This window comes from Bos javanicus, chromosome 15 (genome assembly GCF_032452875.1).
Source record: "Bos javanicus breed banteng chromosome 15, ARS-OSU_banteng_1.0, whole genome shotgun sequence".
NCBI classification, from domain to species: Eukaryota; Metazoa; Chordata; class Mammalia; order Artiodactyla; family Bovidae; genus Bos; species Bos javanicus.
This window is the reverse complement of record NC_083882.1, coordinates 16392185-16414313: the sequence shown is the minus strand read 5'-3', so window position 1 is coordinate 16414313 and position 22129 is coordinate 16392185. Positions and strand designations below refer to the sequence as shown.

The 22129-nt window shown below is 37.3% G+C and overlaps 1 protein-coding gene across 2 annotated transcripts in view; it reads right to left on the bottom strand.

Annotated features, from left to right (window-relative positions):
* The window catches only part of GUCY1A2 (guanylate cyclase 1 soluble subunit alpha 2), a 600412-nt gene that overhangs the window by 474928 nt on the left and 103355 nt on the right, over positions 1 to 22129 (bottom strand). The gene's annotated exons all lie outside the window — the stretch shown is intronic.

The following is a 22129-nucleotide window of genomic DNA, read 5'->3' as shown; positions in this document are numbered from 1 at the left end:
TGGTAGGCTGCAGTCCATGGGGTCACTAATAGTCAGACACCACTGAGCGACTTCACTTTCACTTTTCACTTTCATGCATTGGAGAAGGAAATGGCAACCCATTCCAGTGTTCTTGCCTGGAGAATCCCAGGGACGGCGGAGCCTGGTGGGCTGCCGTCTATGGGGTTGCACAGAGTCGGACACGACTGATGCGACTTAGCAGCAGCAGTACTAATTTATGCAAGGCACTGGGCTTTAAGCCCATTACAAATATTAACTCATTTGATTTTCATATTAACATTATGAGGGAGATTATTATTTTATAGATGAGAAAACTGAGATACAGAAAGTTTATTCTGTCCTATGTCAAACAAGTAAAAACAGGCAAAGGCAGAGTTGAAACTCAGATAGTCTGTTCCAGAATCCAAACACTTAATCTCCAACCTGAACTGCACATAATATTTAACATCTTTTATTTGGTTGAGCACTTTACATTTCATGTTTTTAATGTACCAATCCAGGGAAACAGACTGATTTTAATATTATCACCATTTGACTAAAAAGGAATAAAAGCTAGAGAGATTAGAAGCCCTCCTTTACAAAAAGAGAAATTTTAAAGTTGACATAAAAATGAAGAATTACATGGATTCAAATTAATTGTTTGCTTCTTGAAAGCACACTTAATGTTCTTTAAATCTATGTACACAAAGACCATAGACAAAAACCATGACTGTCTTGTCTTAGATGTACTTTTTTTTTATTATAACCATTTTAAAAAATTTTTTCTGATTGTTCAGTCATTAAGTCGTGTCCAACTCTTTGTGACCCCATGGACTGCAGAACACCAGTCCTCCCTGTCCTTCTCTATCTCCCAGAGTTTAATCAGATTCATATCCATTGAGTCAGATATGCTAGCTAACCATCTCATCCTCTATCATCCCCTTTTCTTTTTGCTTTCAGTTTTTCCTAGTATCAGGGTCTCTTTCAATTAGTAGGCTCTTTGCATCAGGTGACCAAACTATTGGAACTTTCAGCTTCAGCATCAGTCCTTCCAATGAACAGTCAGGATTGTTGTGGCTAATTTTGTGACTAATTAATTTAGGACTGACAGATTTGATCTTGCAGTCCAAGGTACTCTCAAGAGTCTTCTCCAGGACCACAGTTAGAAAACATCAGTTCTTCAGCGCTCAACCTTTATGGTCCAACTCTCACATCTGTACCTGACTACTGGAAAAACCATAGGTTAGACTACACGGACCTCTGTTGGCAAAATGATGTCTCTGATTTTTAATATGCTGCCTAGGTTTGTCATAGCGTTCCTTCCAAGGTGCAAGCATCTTTCCATTTCATGGCTGAAGTCACTGTCCACAGTTACTTTGGAGCCCAAGAAAATAAAATCTGTCACTATTCCCACTTTTTTTTTTTTTTTTTTTTTGCTTCTATTAACCATAAAGTGATGAGGCCAGATGCCAGGATTTTAGTTTTTTGAACATTGAGTTTGAAGCCAACTTTTTCACTCTCCTCTTTCACTCTCATCAAGAGGCTTTTTAGTTTCTCTTCAGTTTCTGCCATTAGAGTGGTATCATCTGCATATCTGACGTTGTTGATATTTCAAGATTTCTGACAATCTTGATTCCAGTTTGTGCTTCATCCAACCCAGCATTTTGCATGATGTACTCTGCATATCCTCCTGCAACACAGGAGACCCATGTTTGATCCCTGGGTAGGGAAGATCCCCTGGAGAAGGAAACAGCAACCCACTCCATTAATCTTGCCTGGGCAATCTCATGGATAAGAGAAGCTTGGCAGGCTTCAGTCCATGGGGTCAAAAAGAGTCAGACCTGACTGAGCAACTATCACTCACTCACACCCTGCATATATGGCTTCCCTGGAGGCTCAGTGGTAAAGAATCTTCCTTCAATGCAGGAGAGACCTGGGTTTGATCCCTGGGTTGGGAAGATCCTCTGGAGGAGGAGATGGCAACCCACTCCAGTATTCTTGCCTGGAGAATCCCATGGATAGAGGAGCCTGGTGGGCTATAGTCTCTAGGGTTGCAAAGAGTGGGACACGCCTTAAGTGACTTATCACGCACTCATGCACTCTGCATATAAATTAAATAAGCAAAATGATAATATATAGCCTTGTAGTAATCCTTTCCCAATTTTGAACCAGACTGCTGTTTCTTGTCCAGTTCCAACTGTTGCTTCTCAACCTGCATACACATTTCTCAGGAGGAAAGTTAAGTGGTCTGGTATTCCTACCTCTTTAAGAATTTTCCAAGTTTGTTGTGATCCACACAGTCAAATGCTTTAGTGTAGCCAATGAAGCAGTAGATGTTTTGGGGGGATTCTCTTGCTTTTTTTTATGATCCAGTGGATGTTGGCAATTAGATCTCTATTTCATCTGCCTTCTCTAAATCCAGCTTGTACATCTGGAAGTTCTCAGTTCATGTACTATTGGAGCCTAGCTTGAAGGATTTTGAGCATTACCTTGCTAGCCTGTGAAATGAGCACAAATGGTACTATGAATATTCTTTGGCATTACCCTTCTTGGGGATTGGAATGAAAACTAACTCTTTCCAGTCCTGTGGCCATTCTGAGTTTTCCAAATTTGCTGACATACTGTGTGTAGCACTTTAACTTATATTACTGTGATGTTGAATGGTTTGCCTTGGAAACGAACCAAAATCATTCTGTTGTTTTTGAGACTGCACCCTAATACTGCATTTTGTACTCTTTTGTGACTATGAAAGCTACTTTATTTCTTCTAAATGATTCTTGCCCACATAGTAGTTATATTGGTCATCTGAATTAAATTTACTCATTCCTGTCCATTTTAGTACTCTGTTTCCTAAGCTAATGATGTTCACTCTTGCCATCTCCTTTTTATTTGGGGCTTTGCTGAGTCTTCAGAGAAGGCCTTTTCTTTGTAGTGATCTGGAGCTTCTCTCGCTATGGGACATGGACTTTAGGGTGCATAGGCTTCTGTAGCTGTGGGGCAGGGGCTCAATAGTTGCTGTTCCTGGGGTTGAGAGCACAGGCTCAACAGTTGTGAAGCATGGCTTAGTTACTCCTCTGCATGCGGTATCTTCCCAGACCAGGGATCAAACCCACATCTCCTACATTGGCAGGTAGGTTCTTTACCACTGAGCCACTAGGGAAACCCTTTGATGCACTTTCACTTTCTCTTCCTTAGCTTTCTCTCACCCTCTTCCCTACCCTCTGAGTGTCCAGTTTATTTATGCTGCATTCTGATAGGATAAATCCCTACCACCATTATCTAAACTCCCCAAAACAGGCCTCCAAAAATCATCATTGCATATTCTTTCCCTCCTTCATCAAAATTTGAAATCCCCTTAGTACTCTGACCCCAGATGGTACTCAGGAGAAATCTTACCTTAATATCTTAAAAAACTTGATCCTCAATCCTTACTAAGGTAGATGATAGTATAAATGAGCTTTCCTACTTTACATAAGATGATCTGAACTACTAAAGGTGGAATTGTGGTAAATAGGCTTGTCAGTGAGAGATAAATTTCAAAGCAAGCAATCTTTTCATCACCTTCCAAATCACAATCCAAAGATCATTTTCTTTGTAACAAAAGAGCACTTTGCTTATAAGGAATTTGTATATGTCAAATTCCTTCACTTAAAGTGATCAAAATGATAATATCTTACATTTATGGGGTTGGTCCATGGACACCAATGTATCAAAATATATGATGGGTATTTTTAATAAAACTAGCCAAAATTATAAGTCATTTCAAATAACCAGTGTAAGTACTTCTGAAAGGCATGCAGTTGTGGTAATCACCAGTCTTGCTAAAGATCCCGGCATAATATGAATTTTCCTAGCTTCTGACTAAGCTTACTATACATAAACCAAAAAACAAAACAAAACAAAACACTGCAAATTAAATATAAAACTTTGAGTCAAGACCTCTGTATTTCAAGCCCAGCTGTGCTACTGACCTTTTTGTTTATAAAACTGGCCAAAATCCCTTCACCTGGAAGTAAGGAAACTTGGGGAAATGCCTCCATTTTCCCATCTAAAAAACACATATAAGAAGTTAATAGTTCTCAAAGTCATTCTGAAGTAAAGAACTTTACAATTAACTTTACAGTTCTTACCATTTCCTTCTCCAGGGGATCTTCCTAACCCAGGGATCGAACCTGGGTCTCCCGCATTGGAGGCAGACACTTTAACCTCTGAGCCACCAGGGAAGCCCTTACAGATTTAACATATACTCAATGTGATAAGGTTTTCTATACAAAATATCTTTGTTTTCCGGTAATTTCCCCTTTGTTACTTTTTTAATGCCTTTCCAAAAGAGCCACTGAATTTCACTTTGACAAGACCTAACACCTGGTGGCTCAGAGGTTAAAGCGTCTGCCTACAATGTGGGAGACCTGGGTTCGATCCCTGGGTCAGGAAGATTCCCCTGGAGAAGGAAATGGAAACCCACTCCAGTATTCTTGCCTGGAGAATCCCATGAACGGAGGAACCTGGTGGGCTACAGTCCACGGGGTCGCAAAGAGTCGGACACGACTAAGCGATTTGACTTTCACTTTCAACACCATCAATACTGATTTAATCTGAAAACATACATTCCTTGAACTAAAATAGAGCCAAAGGGCTATTTATTAGTTCTCCTCCAACTCAGGAAAGAGCACATTCAAGTAATCTAAGAATTTCTGTTTTCAGTGAACTACAGAAAATAACACCACCTTCCGTTGGTGCAACATTTCACAGTTTACAAATCACTTTTTTTTCCTTCATGTCATTATATATTCACAACAACCTTTTAAGTCTCAGATATAATTATCCACATTTTACAGATGAAAATACTGAGATTTAAAGAGATCAAGGTGTTTTGCTCAAGTTACATGCTGGAAAGAGATGTTAACTAGACAAAAACTTAGGTCTCTTGTGCTTTTTCTCCCACAGGCTGCTGCCTGCATGTTAATTTATCTCACTTTACTGACCATTGGTAAATTATTCCAAATACCTAACTAAAACCTCATTTCCTTTTAGTGATGGAAGTGAAAACAACGTTGAAAATTGTTTTCCCAATTTATACATGTTATTGTTATTTTAAAAGTTCTGGTGGGATCATTAACTAATTAATAGAGAAACTTTAGGAGAAACATGCTTTCCTGGTTACCATCTTGGCTAATTGAATAAAAATTCTGACTTTAAGACAAGATGGTACCACTTCTAGACATCTTAGGAAAATTGATAATTCTTTACTGCAAACCTTTGGAGAAACATGATTTCAGTCCTAAACCCTTAAATCAAACAAGACCCCGCAGATGGCACAGGGCTGACTCGGTCTCCAAAATGAAATAAGAATAAGTCTTCTGGATTCAACACTATAGTATCAGTTAAATGCTAATGTGTTGAACGCTAACTGTCAAACACTTGGCCCAACATGTTACATGCCCCAACTCATTTAATCCCCACAAAAATCCTGTAAGAGAGGAACAAAATATTTCCCCAATTATATAAATGTGAAAACTGAACCCATAAAAGTTAAAAAAGAAAAGTGCCCAAAGTCACTTAGGTAGTAGCAAGTATTATCTATTTAGTGTCTGATCTATATCTGACTACCTCCAAAAGTTCAGCTATTAATTTGCTCCTCTAAACTGAAATACAATGCTCTATATTTACCAAGGTAGAAAAGGTTACAGTTGAAAGGGGTAATTAAGCCTTAGCTAGATTATATGACTTTGGATGCAGCATTTATTTTTCTGAACCTCTTTTTCCTTTACTATAAAATTGGGGAATTCCTAGCATAATGGTTTCTCAGGGTTGGTAAGTACAAAATGAAATAAAGCTATTAAGTACTATAAAAACAAATGTTATATGTTAATTCCATGCAAAAGTCTGTTGATGAGGAACTGGTCAAAAAATTGTTAAATTGAACTAAACTGACCATGTGTAACACCTGGAACTATTGCCAGGCATGCCTCATAGCCCAAAGATTACAATTATATGCTGCAAAGCTAATTAGTGCCACTTCAACTCATGTAGAGCAATGGTCTTCATGTCAGAAAACAATTTCTAGCTTTTAAAACATCTTTGCAGCCTCCACCTGAGCATTTCCAAAGAATTCCCTCTTGTTTTCAGTACTTGGGAGTTACAGTGAGGTGTTTTCTAAACAGGGTCTGGAAATAAGAGAAGTGATATTTCTGTCTGACAGTTGTTATCAAATTAACTCATAAAACAGGGAAATGCTTTGTCAACCATAAATGCACCAGCTTAAACAATAATTTGTAAATGGGTGGCTGAAAATTACCTTCAAATACCAGCCAAGGTATAATAGCTCCAGGCAAAGCAGGCCACTGAGTAACGAAAGTAGGTGAAATTAGAGAGAGCAAACCACAGGAAAGAGAATGGAGGGGAATAGTTTTTTAGAGATATTAGAATATTTATAAGAGATAATAGAAACATTATCTCTAATACTGTTCAAGAGCATATTGGCCCTCTATCACATTGAGAAAAATTATTCTTAAGCTAAGGAAAATTCTTCAACCATCTTAACTAAAATGAGTCTTATGAATGAATGTGGAGCATCAGATCTCATTGTCATTGTAAGACTTCCCTTACAACCAGATAGATCCTTAAACTGGATTAAAGTATTTGGCATTAAATTCATTTTGCTTTGGCTCTACCTGGTCTAAAGCAAACTTTTGGTTCTCATTTGGTTCCTCAAGTAGCCCGAATAGATAAGAAATGTGCTGACCATGCAGACTTTGAGTAATAAACTTCATTTCAGAGTTATCACTCACTGTAAATAAGTAAAATGTCATTCAGACACCGACCAAAGTGCTGGAGACACTTTGTTTAGCCAGTCAGTGGCTAACAATCTGATTATTTCAGGACTCTGACCACACCACGTCCTTGGAGTTTAAAAGTTTGAGATGTTGAAACATACAGAAACCATCAAAATACTACCCAGGGACAGTCTTGCTCAGTTCTACTGCTTCAGTCTCTCTTGGAAGATAAAACTCAGCAAGGTTATAAATATAATCAGATCTAGTATTGACTATAATCTGATTATCTAAATGGATACAAAATCTCCTTATTAGGCAGATGCTTGGCAGATAGTGACTCCCATGTCATCACTATTTATGATGAACTACATTTCTAACTAAAGGTACAGAATAATCACATTTCTTTCTGAAAAAAAATATGCAAGTCAAAGAATACCAATACTTCATGACATTAAAGTACTTTTATTTTTATTTAAATCTATCCAAGCACATTTTTTAATATAAGTTATTTCTGCTACATCAAGTATTTGAACATATATTTTTATGGTACATTTATCAAGTTAAACACTCTGCAACTAAAATATAATAACAAAATAATAATAATGAATGCTCTCACCTTATGTGTAAGATCATCCAAAGAATGTATTTTATTTTAGGAGTAATAGGAAACTGAATAAAGGAGTAACACTATCAGGTTTCAGTTTTAGAAGATTCAATCTGACAGCTGTGGGGGATCAACTATCAGGGATTGGCTGTGGGAAAACTGAAAAAATTCAATGGGTTAGGAAGCTAAGCAGTTCTCCAGGGGAGAGGTGAAGGCTTGCTTGGATTATGGCATTAGTAGTAGAGGTTTTATTTTATTTTAGCATTTTATTTTTAATTATTGAAATAATATAGCTTTACAGTGTTGTGTTAGCTCCTGCTGTACAACAAACTGAATCAGCTGTATGTATACATATATCCCCTCCCTTTTGAGCTTCCCACCTACCCACCTCCAATCCCATCTCTCTAGGCCATCACAGATCACTGAGTATCTGAGCACATTTTTTAACCTAGGTATCACTCCATTTTACCGTATCTATTATACTGCTTCCTCATTCCTTCTCTGCAGAATAATTATATACAATCTATTAAGAAAAATTTATACCCTTATGAATAACCATTTCTATAATAACATGACTTCCTTCTTATTCAGAAACCAAATGATAAGTAACATAATCGCTGTTCCCAGATTCTGCAGCAGAAGTTAAGCTGTTGGCAGTGAGGATGGCTTCTGTCACTCTTTGCATAGCTGCCTCACCCATGGGAGCCTGGAGCATGACAGTGGATAGGCAAACTAGGTCAGCCTAGAGGCAGAGCCCTGCTGAAGAAAGAACCCGCTGTCATTCCTAACATAAGTCTATGCTATATGAACTCATAGCACAGTCAGGAACTAAACGATTGATAAGAGGAGGTAAGGTTCAAGAAAACCAACAGGAAATTTCTATCAGCTACTCCTTAGCAAGTCACAAAGTAAGGGAATGAAATAGCAAATAGGGAGTCTATTCTCAACAATATTATATATTGCTAAATTGAAGATGGAATAATTCATGGACATGTTGCAAGACACACCAAGGTGAAAAGGGCTTAGGACCTGAAACAGGAAAATTTAACTTACACTAAAAGTTAACTATTTAGGTTGGTGCAAAAAGTAACTGAGGTTTTTTACACTGTTGAATTTTTCTGCTTGGTATTGGTATATATTCATAAACAAATGTGGTTATGCTAAACATCATTTTAATGTGCATTTCTCACTTTTTTGGACTAACGACATTATTTTCTGTTCATTTCGTATTTATTTTAGACTAGGGAAATGATGTTAGACAAAAAGCAAATTTGAGTGATTTTCTTATTTGAGTTCAAAATGGGCTGTAAAGTAGAGCAGACAACTCTCAATATCAGCAACACATTTGGCCCAGGAACTGCTAATGAATGTACAGTGCAGTGGTGGTTCAAGAAGTTTTGCCAACGAGTGAGATCCTTGAAGATGAAGACCACAATGGCCAGCCATTGGAACTTGATAACAACAGGCTTAGAGGATCAGCTTCGATGATCCTCTTACAACTACATGAGAGGTTGCCAAAGAACTCAATGTCAACCATCCTATGGTCATTTGGCATTTGAAGCAAATTGGAAAGGTGAAAAAACTCAATAAGTGGGTGCCTCACGAACTGACCAAACATTAAAAAAAATTGTTGTCTTCTCTTATTCTACACAACAACAATGAACCATTTCTTGATTAGATTGTGACGTGCAACAAAAAGTGGATTTTATGTGACAATCAGTGATGACCAGCTCAGGGATTGCACTGAGAAGAAGCTTCAAAGTACAAATTTGCACAAAAAAGGTCATGGTCAATGTTTGGTGATCTGCCTCCTGTCTCATCCACTACAGCTTTCTGAATCCCTGTGAAACCATTACATTTGAGAAGCATGCTCAACAAATCAATGGGATGCACTGAAAACTGCAACACCTTCAGATAGTATTGGTCAACAGAAAGCGCCCAATTCTCCATGAAAACACCCAACCAGACATCGCACAACCAACACATCATATGTTGAATGAATTGGGCTATGAAGTTTTGCCTCACCTGTCATATTCACCCGACCTCTTGCCAACTGATGACCATTTCTTCAAACAGCTTGACAACTTTTGCAGGGAAAATGCTTCCACAACCAGCCAGATCCAGAAAACACTTTCCATGAGTTTGTCAAAACCCAGAGCATGGATTTTTACAGAACAAGAATAAACAAACTTATGAGAGGCCAGAGGTCCTAAGCAGCAGGAGGAAAGAAAACTGCAAGTGGCAGACATTTTCTTCCTTCTCAACACAAAAGTAAAAGACACCTGGTTCTGCCTTGAGCTAACCAATGCACTTTTCTTATGGAAATGTTTTTCTTATGTTATGTTAATGAAACTATGTATTTGATTTAGAACCTGCCTTTCTTCAAAATGGTTCCACCTAAGATTAACCTTTTTTTCTTTTCTCAAACCTTGGGCTCAACAAACCACTGTTCATATCAACTGTTTTCCTTATGGCCTGGGATGACACACCTCCTGCCATCCTATCTCAAAAATGCATATTGTGGGAAAGGGGCCTGGTGAAAGTCCCTCAGCCTTGAGGTTTTTCTCTTATCTAATTAGAAGCTCCTTAAAAGACATACAACACCTTGCTAAAAACTAGCAAGGGAGCATTCTTTCTGACCCTTCTGATGTTTATGTCAGAAGCTTTCTCTCTCTCTCATACTTTAATAAAATTCTGTTACACAAAAAGCTCCAGTGGCCGAGCCTGGTCCCTGGTCCCAGATTGAAATCCTCTCCTCCGGAGGTCACACATCCTGCCTTAGCACACTGCTCACAGCAGCAACTTTTCACTTACTTGTTGTTGGCAAAAATGTGTTGATTGTAAAGGTTTCTATTTTGATCAATAAGCATGTGTTTGAGCCTAGGTATAATGATTTAAAATTCAGAGTCTGAAACTACAGTTACGTTTGCACCAACCTAATAATCAAAATAAGCCATGTATCACAAAATTGAGTATGATGATGTGAAACGATAAAGAGGTCACTGTAGAAGAACTCAGCAAAGAATACTAAACTTGCTCACATTAGAACTAGATTTTTATCTATGTAGTATTTCTTGGCCATTTATTTGTCTTATCATTGTGCATTAGTATACAATATTTGTATTTCTCTTTCTGACTTACTTTACTTTGTATAATAGGCTCTAGGTTTGTCCACTTCATTAGAACTGACTTAGATGCATTCCTTTTTATGGCTAAGCAGTATTCCTTTGTATATATGTACCACAGCTTCTTTATCCATTCATCTGTCAATGGACATTTAGGTTGCTTAAAGTGGATTAAAAACCTAAATGTAAGACCAGAAACTATAAAACTCTTAGAGGAAAACATAGGCAGAACACTTAATGACATAAATCAAAGCAAGATCTTCTATGACCTACCTCCTAGACTAATAGAAATAAAAACAAAAATAAACAAGTGGGACGTAATTAAACTTAAAACTTTTTACACAACAAAGGAAACTACAAATAGGGCGAAAAGACAACCCTCAGAATGGGAGAAAATAATAGAAAATGAAACAACTGACAAAGAATAAATTTCCAAAATATATAAGCAACTCATACAACTCAATACCAGGAAAACAAACAATGCAATTAAAAAGTGAGGAAGAAATTTAAAAAGATACTTCTCCAAGGAATACATACAGATGGCTAACCAAACATATGAACAGATGCTCAACATCACTCATTATTAGAGAAAAGCAAATCAAAACTACAATGAGATACCACCTCACAGCAGTCAGAATGGCCATCATCAAAAAGTCTACAAACAATACATGCTGGAGAGGGTGTGTAGAAAAGGGAACACTCTTACACTGTTGGTGGGAATGGAAACTGATACAGCCACTATGGAAGAACATATGGAGATTCCTTAAAAAGCTAGGAATAGAACCACCATATGACCCAGGAATCCCACTCCTAGGCATAAACCCTGAGGAAGCCAAAACTGAAAGAGACACATGTATCCCACTGTTCACTGCTGCACTATTTACAATAGCTAGAACCAGGCAGGCATATCTTGATATGAGTTATAGATCACAAAAAGTGGCTGAATACCATAACTAATGGCCAAAAATTGTTGGTCTGATCTTATTATTAGATTCATATTTATAGATTCACAATTTATAGTTTTATAATTTTAACAATTTCATTGACCTGCATTTGAAAGTGACTTACTCATATGTATCCTTTGAAAAATTATGTCTCTTGGGATTGCTGTTGTTTTTCAGTCACTGAGTGATGTCTGATTCTTTGCAACCCTATGGACTCCAGCACCTCAGGCTTCCCTGTCCTTCACCATCTCCCGGAGCTTGCTCAAACTCATGTCCATTGAGTCAGCAATGTCATCCAACCATCTCATCCTTTGTCATCCCCTTCTTCTCCTGCCTTCAATCCTTCCCAGCATCAGGATTTTTTCCAATGAGTCAGTTCTTCACCTCAGGTGGCCAAATACTGGAGTTTCATCTTCAGCATCAGTCCTTCCAGTGAATATTCAGAATTGACTGGTTTGATCTCCTTGCAGTCCAAGGGACTCTTAAGGGTCTTGTCCAAGATAACAATTCAAAATCATCAGTTCTTCAGCACTCAGCCTTCTTTATGCTCCAACTCTCACATCCATACATGACTACAGGAAAAGCCACAGCTTTGACTATACAGACCTTTGTCAGCAAAGTGATCTATATACTGTCTAGGTTGGTCATAGCTGTTCTTCCAAGGAGCAAGCATCTTTTAATTTCATGGCTGCATTCACCATCTGCAGTGATTTTGGAGTCCAAGAAAATAAAGTCTCTCACTGTTTCCATTGTTTCCCCATCTATTTGCCATGAAGTGATGGGACCGGATGCCATGATCCTAGTTTTCTGAATGTTGAGTTTAAGCCAGCTTTTGCACTGTCCTCTTTCACCTTTATTAAGAGGCTCTTTAGTTCCTCTTCAATGATAACTTGTAGTAAAATGCTTTTTCCAATCAAAATAATTGGGTATCTATGTTTTTCCAACTATATATCCAATGGAATTGTTAATTTCATTTGTCATCATTAATGCCATTGATTAATCTGATATATCCCATTGCTACAATAAAAATAATTGGGAATCTATGTTAACTATGTGTTTGAAATATTTCTCAATAGTCCAGAATGCTAAGCTAATGGTGAAAAATTGCAACTTAAAGGACTATTTGATTTCCTCCACAGTCCGCTACTCCCATGCCAAGACTGCAGCTGAATAAGGAGAGAACTGCCTAAGCACTTAAAGCAGCAGCAGGCACCAGTCTCACAAACCCTAGTTCTCACAGTTAGTTAGCCCCTAGCAAGCTGTGGATATATCTCACCCATTCTCCTTCAGCAGGAAAGTTAGCTTTGTACTTTGCAAGCATACGTTTGAAAAAATAATTTAATTCAGAACAAAAGGAGAGACTGGTTTCTTTGAAATGTGTTTATAATGGTAATGAGTTAACACAACAGGGGGAAAAGGGGGAGGATTTATAGCCTTCAAATGCTGTCATGTCTACCAAGTGTTTACTGACCTTTGTGTCATGAGGAAACAACAAATCTTTCTTCCAGCATCCACACTAGAAACTTCCTTATGTCTGTGTGAAGCTTCAAATGGAATTACAATAATATGTAGCTAAATTGTATTCTTTCCTCAGTCTTTGTTTCATTACAGCACAATCTCATCATTATCACTGCTTACAATAAATGCCTTGGGAGGGCAGATTCTTTGTTAATGTGTTAAAAGATATTTTCATTACTGCGGAAAATTCTTTAAAAGACAAAATCAAAGAAATTTTTTCTACTTCAGATTTGTATTGAATTACATTTTTAAATACGTAATCAGATAGAGTAATTTCCTCCATGGCAGATTCATGTTGATATATGCGAAACCAATACATATTGTAAAGTAAAATAAATAAATAAATAAATAATAGGTTGATGATAGATTTCAAAAATTACATCACAAATATATGATAAAAATACAATCTGTAAGAATCTCTGTATTCTTTCCTTTCTGAAAACAAATAAATTCCTTAGATTAGAAACCAAAAATTTGTAAGATAATATTCAAAAATCAAGTCATCTCCCACATGTAAATGAAACTGATCACAGGAGGGAAAAAATGAAATTGGAAGACAGGCTCAGAGTAACCCTGTACTGAGAGAATTGGTCAACAAGCATTGAAACTAGATATATTTGTCTTTTTTTGAGATGTACAGAAACTTACTAAATTACAATGACAAGCTTCTTACTAGTGCAGCAACAGGTACTCCCTAAATTTGCTGTTAAGTTAATGTGAATTTTTCTTTCAAAAGTTCTTGCTTCCCTGGGAAAAGTTAAGGTAAGCAAAAACTTTATACAAAATAATAATAATAATAAATAATAATAATAAAGAGGTTGAAAAAAAAAGATAAAACCTTTCTGAAATATTATTCCTGAAATGTTTCAACAGCATTGGAAGAATCACAAGAAAAAATGGTAAGGGGGAGGGGAGCAGTGGGGAAGGTAGATTATAAGTATTTTCTACAAATGAGACATTTCAAATTCCTGGCACAGAAAAGGCCAACAACAAATATTTGCTTAATGTGTGTATGTCTGCTTCGTCACTCAGTGTCAGACTCTTTGTGACTTAATGGACTGTAGCCCACCAGGCTCCTCTGTCCATGGGCTTCTCCAGGCAAGAATACTGGAGTGGGTTGCCATTCCCTTCTCCAGGGCATCTTCTGGACCCAGGGATCAAATCCGTGTCTCCTGCATTTCAGGTGGATTCTCTACCATCTGAGCCATCATGGTAGTCAATCTGCTTACTAACCAATGTTATTTTTTTCTTAAATATATTTGGATTATGTAGAAAAAAATTATTCTTTCTTTCTAATATGTAAGTTGACTAGTGTAGCAAATTACAAGGGTATTTAAGGAAAATCCAGTACATTTTATTTTTCAACGCTGAGTTATGGAGCCATTTTGTGTTCCATAGATCTTATGTTTTTCGCTCAGGATACAATAAGTCAAACATGCATAGAAGGTGAATGATAAACATATGATAAAGCATAATAGGACATATAATTATTTACATTTCTATAATATGCTTTGTCTATTTTGCTTTTGTTACTGATATTGATTTTTCTAAAATGCATTTGTATTTACTATCCTACTTGTTTCTTATTTGTATAGTATTGTTAGAATAAATATCTTTATATTCACTCTAAATTTAATCACTTAACAAATGCTTACTGATTAGCTACTATGTGTCAGGCACTGGCAGATTTGGGATTTTGCAGTATATAAAGACAGATAAAAATGCTTGCTGAAATTGAGTAAAATCGCCCCAAAAAATGAAAAAGGAGAGGGCCAAGAAGCTACGTTTGATTGTGTATGTCTTGCTTGGCCTTATTTTGCCTTCCACACTACCTTTCAACTGCATAAAATATATTCAATATAAGAACAAAGTAGACTCCTATTCACTTGGTTCCTAATACCTCAGGAGTTCCTTCCTTTAGTGACTTTTTCATCAATGTCAAAAAAAGCTCTAATGCTAAACAAAGTCATATCAGACACAGAGATGGTAGGAATAGGGGTTATATATATATATATATATGGGTTATAAATATAAAGTGTAAATCAAATTACCTTTAAAACTAAAAAAGAACAAGCTAGTACAAGCACAAATCAAAAGTTTCCTCCACATGGTGTTCAATTTATAAACTCTTATCTTTAGAAGAATAAGAAAAAATCTGAAGTTTTCAAAAAGTAATCTACAATGGAATATACCCAAAAATGTACACTTCATAGTTTAAATATAAAATTTCTAAAGAATGAATTACTAACCTTTCAGACCTCATTTAACATCCCACAGTGAGTGTAGCTGCCACAGCTAAGGTATGCCTGTGCTGTGCTTAGTCACTCAGTCGTGTGTGAGTCTTTGTAACCCCATGGACTGCAACCCGCCAGGCACCTCTGTCCACGGGGATTCTCCAGGCAAGAATACTGGAGTGGGTGGCCTTTCCCTCCTCCAGGGGATCTTCCCAGCCCAGGGATCAAACCCAGGTCTCCTGCATTGCAGGCGGATTCTTTACCTTCTGAGCCACCAGGGAAGCATTTAGGGAGTGCATCAATGGCTACCATACTCACAGAAGTATACCTAGAGAACTGCAATTTGAAGTCGAGAGTCATTAAAATATACAAAATTACTGACCTATCATTGAGTTACAGTGATAAAATCAAGATAAGGCTCTAATAAATTAGGTGTAAATAAAACCAAAATCTGATTGCTGTCTTTGCACTATACCCCTACCATGCAATACTGCATTCCCCTTGGGTGCACAGAAGAGAAGAGAAATAAGTACCCTCATTTTTGGCAAAAGAGCCACAAAATGTCTCTTGCTCAACTCCATCCTTTCCCAAACCCTATGTATCTCACTCATCTATAGCTTTTTTGATGACTCTGTTACCTTCAAACGTGAGTTTCCATTTCTTTTTAATAAACTTTGATTTGGCCTCACAGGCCCTGCCAACTATCTCACTTTACTTGTATTGCCAAAAGTCTTAGAAGATAAATGTATGCCCATGATATCCTTTGTTTACTCATCTTATTAAACAGACTTCTATCTCAGCTGCAGGGCTGACATCACTTTTGAAGACCACCAGAAACCTCATTCATACTGGGTTTGAAAGTAAATTCTTAAATTCACATCATTTTTCAAATATCAACCACTACAATCCTTGCTCCCAGCTGCTCTCCAGCCACCTCCCACCACACAAACAAACAAAAGCATCCTTGCACCATATCCTGCGGATTCCTTTTTGTACACTGCTTCTCAATTCTCTATTGTTCTTATTTTTCCTGTCTTTCAATTAGAGAGGTTGTCAATATTCCAGATATTTGCTATGACCGCCATGAGCTGTCACCCAAACTCCAATCTTAAGTCTTTAATGGTCTGTTTATTGAATGACCGGTCTACAATGTGACAGTCACTATTCAGAGGCTGGTGATCCAATAATAACAAGTTCACAAAGAACTGACAGTCCAGAGCCAATCATTTCCACATAAATTCAAAAAATACAAATCCAAGGTTATCATTATATTCCTTCCAAATACCACTTTTCCATACTACTTATGCACTTGTATCAGTGCCATCACAATTCTCAAACTCACTATTGCAGGCAGGGTTCCCTGGGAAGCAGACTCTGAGATGATTAGCATTCAGAAAGATTATTAAGGGATACTCCAAGGATCAATACCCATGAAAGAAGAAGTTGGACTGCCATGTCATCTCAGTTGAGGCACAGCTGACCCTCCATGGAGTTCTAACTTCAGAGTTGGCTGAATTAGGGCAAAGGGGGAAAGTCTTCATATCCATGTGCTGATCAGTCACTGGAATGGGGAAGTACGTTGGGCAAGCCATCTCTCTTCAGTCCGTGCGTGCGCGTTCAGTCCCTAAATCGTGTCTGACTCTTCACAACCCCAAGGACTGAACCCCATCAGGCTCCTATGTTCATGGGATTCTCCAGGCAGGAATACTGAAGTAGGTTGCCAATTCCTTCTCTAGGGGATCTTCCCAACCCAGGGATCAAACCCATGTCTTCTGCAGCAGCAGGAAGATTCTTTACCAAGGAGCCACCTGGGAAGCCCTCTCTTCAGTCCAGGAAATCCATATAAGAGACTGACAGTTGAGGGTAACTGTTCACAGCACTCCTAGCATCTAGGGAAATAAATCCACCATTACTAAAGTACGGGCATCTAGGCAGTGCATCACAGTGTCTACCATACTCACAGAACTGTGAAATATATAAATATGGCAGGAGAAATAGAGTTTTGAGCTAAACAGACCGAGATTCTAATCTTATCCCCATCATTAATTAACTGTGGTCACAGGCAAGTTACTCAAATTCTCTCAATTTCTTATAAAAATATTTTGAAAATTCAATGATACATATAATGAAAACACTTAATGCTGGATCCACAGTAGTTGCCTGACACGTGTTAATTCTCCTTCTACGCTGTAAGTTTTTTTTAACTATGCTCTTTCTCTTCCAGGTATTAAGACTTCTTTCAAAATGACATATATTCACTCAGTCAATAAAGAGGTACTGATAACTTGCCTTTAGCCAGAGCTATTGTAGGCACTACAAAGACCACTATGAGCAACTCAGAGAAGGTACCTCCCCTTGAACATCTTAAATTACAATGAGGGAAGACAAATAATACATAAGTGAACAAATAAATAAAAAGATAACTTCTGATAGTGAATGCTATGATGGAGATAAACAATGACATTAAAGAGAATGATTGGTAGAGGAGAGCTATCATCTGTTGAGGTGACACTGAGCTAAAATCTGAACTGGAGTGAGTGGGTATTTCTGACATAGAGGATACAGTAGAAAAGTTCTGAGGCAAGATAATACTTTTCTGGAATGTTCGGACCATGTGTGTGGATTACAGTTCATGAGGTAACGTCAGAGAGGGAGTCTCTTGGTAACTTGTAGACCATGGTAAGGCATCGCTCCTTTATTACTGTTGTGAGTATGAAAATAGATTAAAATGTATAGAGCATTTAGTACAGTGCCCAGTACATGGTAAGAACTTGATAAGTCAGCAGTTGTTATTATTACTATCTTCCTCATCATCATCATCAAAAAGTTCAGTTTCAACTGAACCTTTTACAAACAGACCCCTCCTTTGTCCATATTTTCACGTGCTAAATAAGGAAAGTTTGGCATAGGATGAGAGAGAGAAACAGAAATAGCTGTTGTGCACATTATTTGCCAATTTTTTAAAAAGGAGTCATATTTTTTAATCCAAACAGATCATATCAAATTTCTGTCTGAATGCCCCATTTCTTGTGTGTATTTAATGCATATTGATTGCATGATAAATGAGTCAATAAATGCTCATTTGCTAAATAAATGCTGTCTGAAAGAATGAATGTGAGGGGTTAGAGAAAGTGAATAAACAAAGTGATCAGTATGATCACATTTATTTTTAAGATTTCTGGGAGATTTCATGACTCTGAAATGTTATGTACCCAAGATAGTTAAAAATATTTCCTATAAAAAGCAGGGGAAAGCTAAGCAAGAACTATAAAGAAGAAATTTCTACAGGTTTTGGAAAAGATGTGTCTGGAGAAGGAAATGGCAACCCACTCCAGTATTCTTGCCTGGAGAATCCCAGGGACAGGGGAGCCTGGTGGGCTGCCGTCTATGGGGTCGCACAGAGTTGGACACAACTGAAGCGACTTAGCAGCAGCAGCAGCAGCAGCAGCACTGGAAGCAACTCAAGTTATCAGGAGATGTGATTTACAATATGCAGATCAGTAAAAAACTGGTAAGAAGCAATTAATGAAAGCCACCAAAATTAATTGATCATTTCTGTATTCTGTATTCAATTACTATATAGGCATTATACTTTTAATCTTCATAATATTTTTAATTATCTTCATCTTATAGATAAGAAAATAAGCCTTATAGAGGCTTATCCAAGAATGCACAATATAATGACCAGCATTGTGTCTGACTCAAACCTATTATTTTCCCAGAATGTAGAGAATGAGCAATCTGAACCACTGCCTTAGTCTTCAAGGAATCAGCATATCAGCATGATGAACAAACAGTTAAGCACATTGTCTTCAGTTCACTATTCACGGTTTATGACATATTTACCCTTGAGTGAGATTATTATTATATATGATTTCAGAGATGTAAGACAGAGACAGAAAAGTTATTTCCCCAGAGTAAAATTAAAACGAAAATCAGAATGCAGCATTAATTGCATTGTAACCTCTGCCACCAGCATCCCACCTCCCCACCCATCATGCACACACACATACACTAACAGGCATTTTTCAAGAAAAATAAGACATGCACATTAACCAAATTATAGACAGAACATTAAATATTTTTTAAATCCCAAGCTTTTTCAAATCACATCTAATTTGCCACCTATTGCCTGCGACTCTCTGATGGAAGAGGAGAAACTGAGCATGCATACTAATTCTTTCAGACCACAAGGACCTCTATGTAGAGGAAATTTCATATTACAAAGCATTTGGTTATCTAAAACATTTCACTTACATGGTAACTAGCTTTATTGTGGTGCTCATTTTTAAATGTAATAGAAATACCAAATCAATATATTGTATAAAAGGAACCAACATTGTTGTGGATCAATTATATTTCAAAAACAAACTCTGAAAGAAAGAACAGATTTGTGGTTACCAGAGTCAAGTTATGAGAGGTGGGAGGGAGAAAGATAGTCAAAAGGTTCAGACTAAAAAGCAAAAGAGACACAGATGTATAGAACAGTCTTATGGACTCTGTGGGAGAGGGCGAGGGTGGGATGATTTGGGAGAATGGCATTGAAACATGTATAATATCATAGGTAAAACAAATCGCCAGTCCAGGTTCAATGCATGATACAGGATGCTTAGGGCTGGTGCACTGAGATGACTCAGAGGGATGGTATGAGGAGGGAGGTGGGAGGGGGGTTCAGGATGGGGAACCATGTACACCTGTGGCAGATTCATGTTGATATCTGGCGAAACCAATACAATATTGTAAAGTAATTAGCCTCCAATTAAAATAAATAAATTTATATTAAAAAAATAAAGCAAGTACTAGGGATGTACAACAGGTTAAATATAATTAGCACTGCTGTATGTTACATATGAGTTGTTAAGAGAGTAAATCCTTAGTTTCCAAGTATTAGTTTTAACTTTCAAAACATACTAAGTCACTTTGCTGATTGAAGAAACTAACACATTGTAAATCAAATATAATTGAACAGTATGAAAGGCAAAAAATAATAATAATAATAATAATGAGAACTGTAACCAGGAAGCTAGAACTGAGTTTCTCAAAGACCAACTAGTTAGCAGTCATCAGTCTTGTAGATGGAGACCTGGGGGACCAAGCAGCTATTCTAAGAGAATGAATAGTCAAAGAACAGGACCTAGATTTATATTAAACAAGCTTAATGTCAGGTATCTGTCTGATACCAGAAGGCTAGAAATGCTTTTGAGTATTATGGTCTGCCCCATTTGATATTCACTCCCATTATTTCCAAGATATAACCTTCCTCTACCAGTTGCTCCGGAGAAGGCAATAGCATACCACTCCAGTACTCCTGCCTGGAGAATCCCATGGACAGAAGAGCCTGGTAGGCTGCAGTCCATGGGGTCGTAAAGAGTCAGACACAACTGACTGACTTCACTTTCACTTTTCAGTTTCATGCATTGGAGAAGGAAATGGCAACCCACTCCAGTGTTCTCGCCTGGAGAATCCCAGGGATGGGGGAGCCTGGTGGGCTGCCGTCTATGGGGTTGCACAGAGTCGGCCATGACTGAAGCTACTTAGCAGCAGCAGCAGCAGCTACCAATTGCTCCTTAGTACTTCAAACTGACTTATACAATTTTAATATACAATAAATACTTTCAGCTTTTTATACTTCTCCAAGTCATACTCATCCTCTCAGTTTAGGCCACAGATTCATCATCTCCAACCTCACCTGTGCCCTCAAAAAATACCCAACAATATGTTCCAAGTCATACTAATCCTCTCACTTTAGACTACAAATTCACTATTGTCACCTGTAGCTGGGTCTTCAAAAAATACCCAACAGTATATTAACCTGTTCTTGGTCAGTTTTCTGCCTCATTCTTTAAATCAATAATTTCTAACTTACCATTTTTCCCAAGGACTCTAACACTCTAGTACCATTATTATGTCTATAGTGGTATCTATGAGATAGATATGTGGATGTGCTGGTTTGTAGAGATTTTTAATACAATGTTTGATAACACAAGATTTCTTATTATACTGAAATGATAATGAATAGAAAAGCATGATAGAGATACTGTCTCTGTATTGTATAAGAACACTTATCAGTGGCAACATAATATGCTCTCCCAAATAGTCACTATGTCTATGGACATTTTCTGATAATCGTACTAACCAAAGTTAAAGATAACTGGCAAAAAATCTAATGACTTCTGAAGCTCCAATAAAAATGCCCAATAAGTGATTTTTTTTAAGTCTTAAAGCTTTCTAAAAACTGCTTTAATTATCTCTATTCTTATTTGTATCTGAAAAAATCTACCAACACAGCAGTTAATCAACTAAAATATGACACCACAAAATCACTGTAGCCTACAGAGCATTAGTAGATATACTACATACTACACAAGAATTTATGCAATTATTTATTCATGCTAATATTTATTTAGTGCCTTTGTAAACCAGACTTTCTGCTAGGCATGGGCATGCATAGATCTCTGTCTTAAGAAGGCAGAATTAACCAAAAACACCAGTCAACACAATAAGTCTTATTATACAGATTTGAGTAATAACTTAGTATTCTATAAGGAAGATATGCAGTGACAGAAAACAGGATAGATGTGTATGGGTATGTGTGGGCACAAAACTAATCAGAAAAACCATTCTGTCCCAATGTTAAATTGAAGGGCCCATGCATGAAGAAGCATAGGTATAAAGCAGCAAAGAAAAGTACCTTATTAGAATATTTTCATTTTCTCCACTGGGCACAACAGACACATCACAAATATAGTACAGCAAATAGTAAATGAGTCAAGTTGACTTCAAGGACTTGCAACTAAGGTAACATCAGGAACTTCCACACAGACAGCCTCCTCCCATGATAGGTTGGTTCCAGATTTCTCTACAAATGCACATTTCTTCAAATGTTGGATCATGATTTATTTAGACAGTTCAACTAGACTCCTACCCACCTTAGCCACTGAATGAAAGA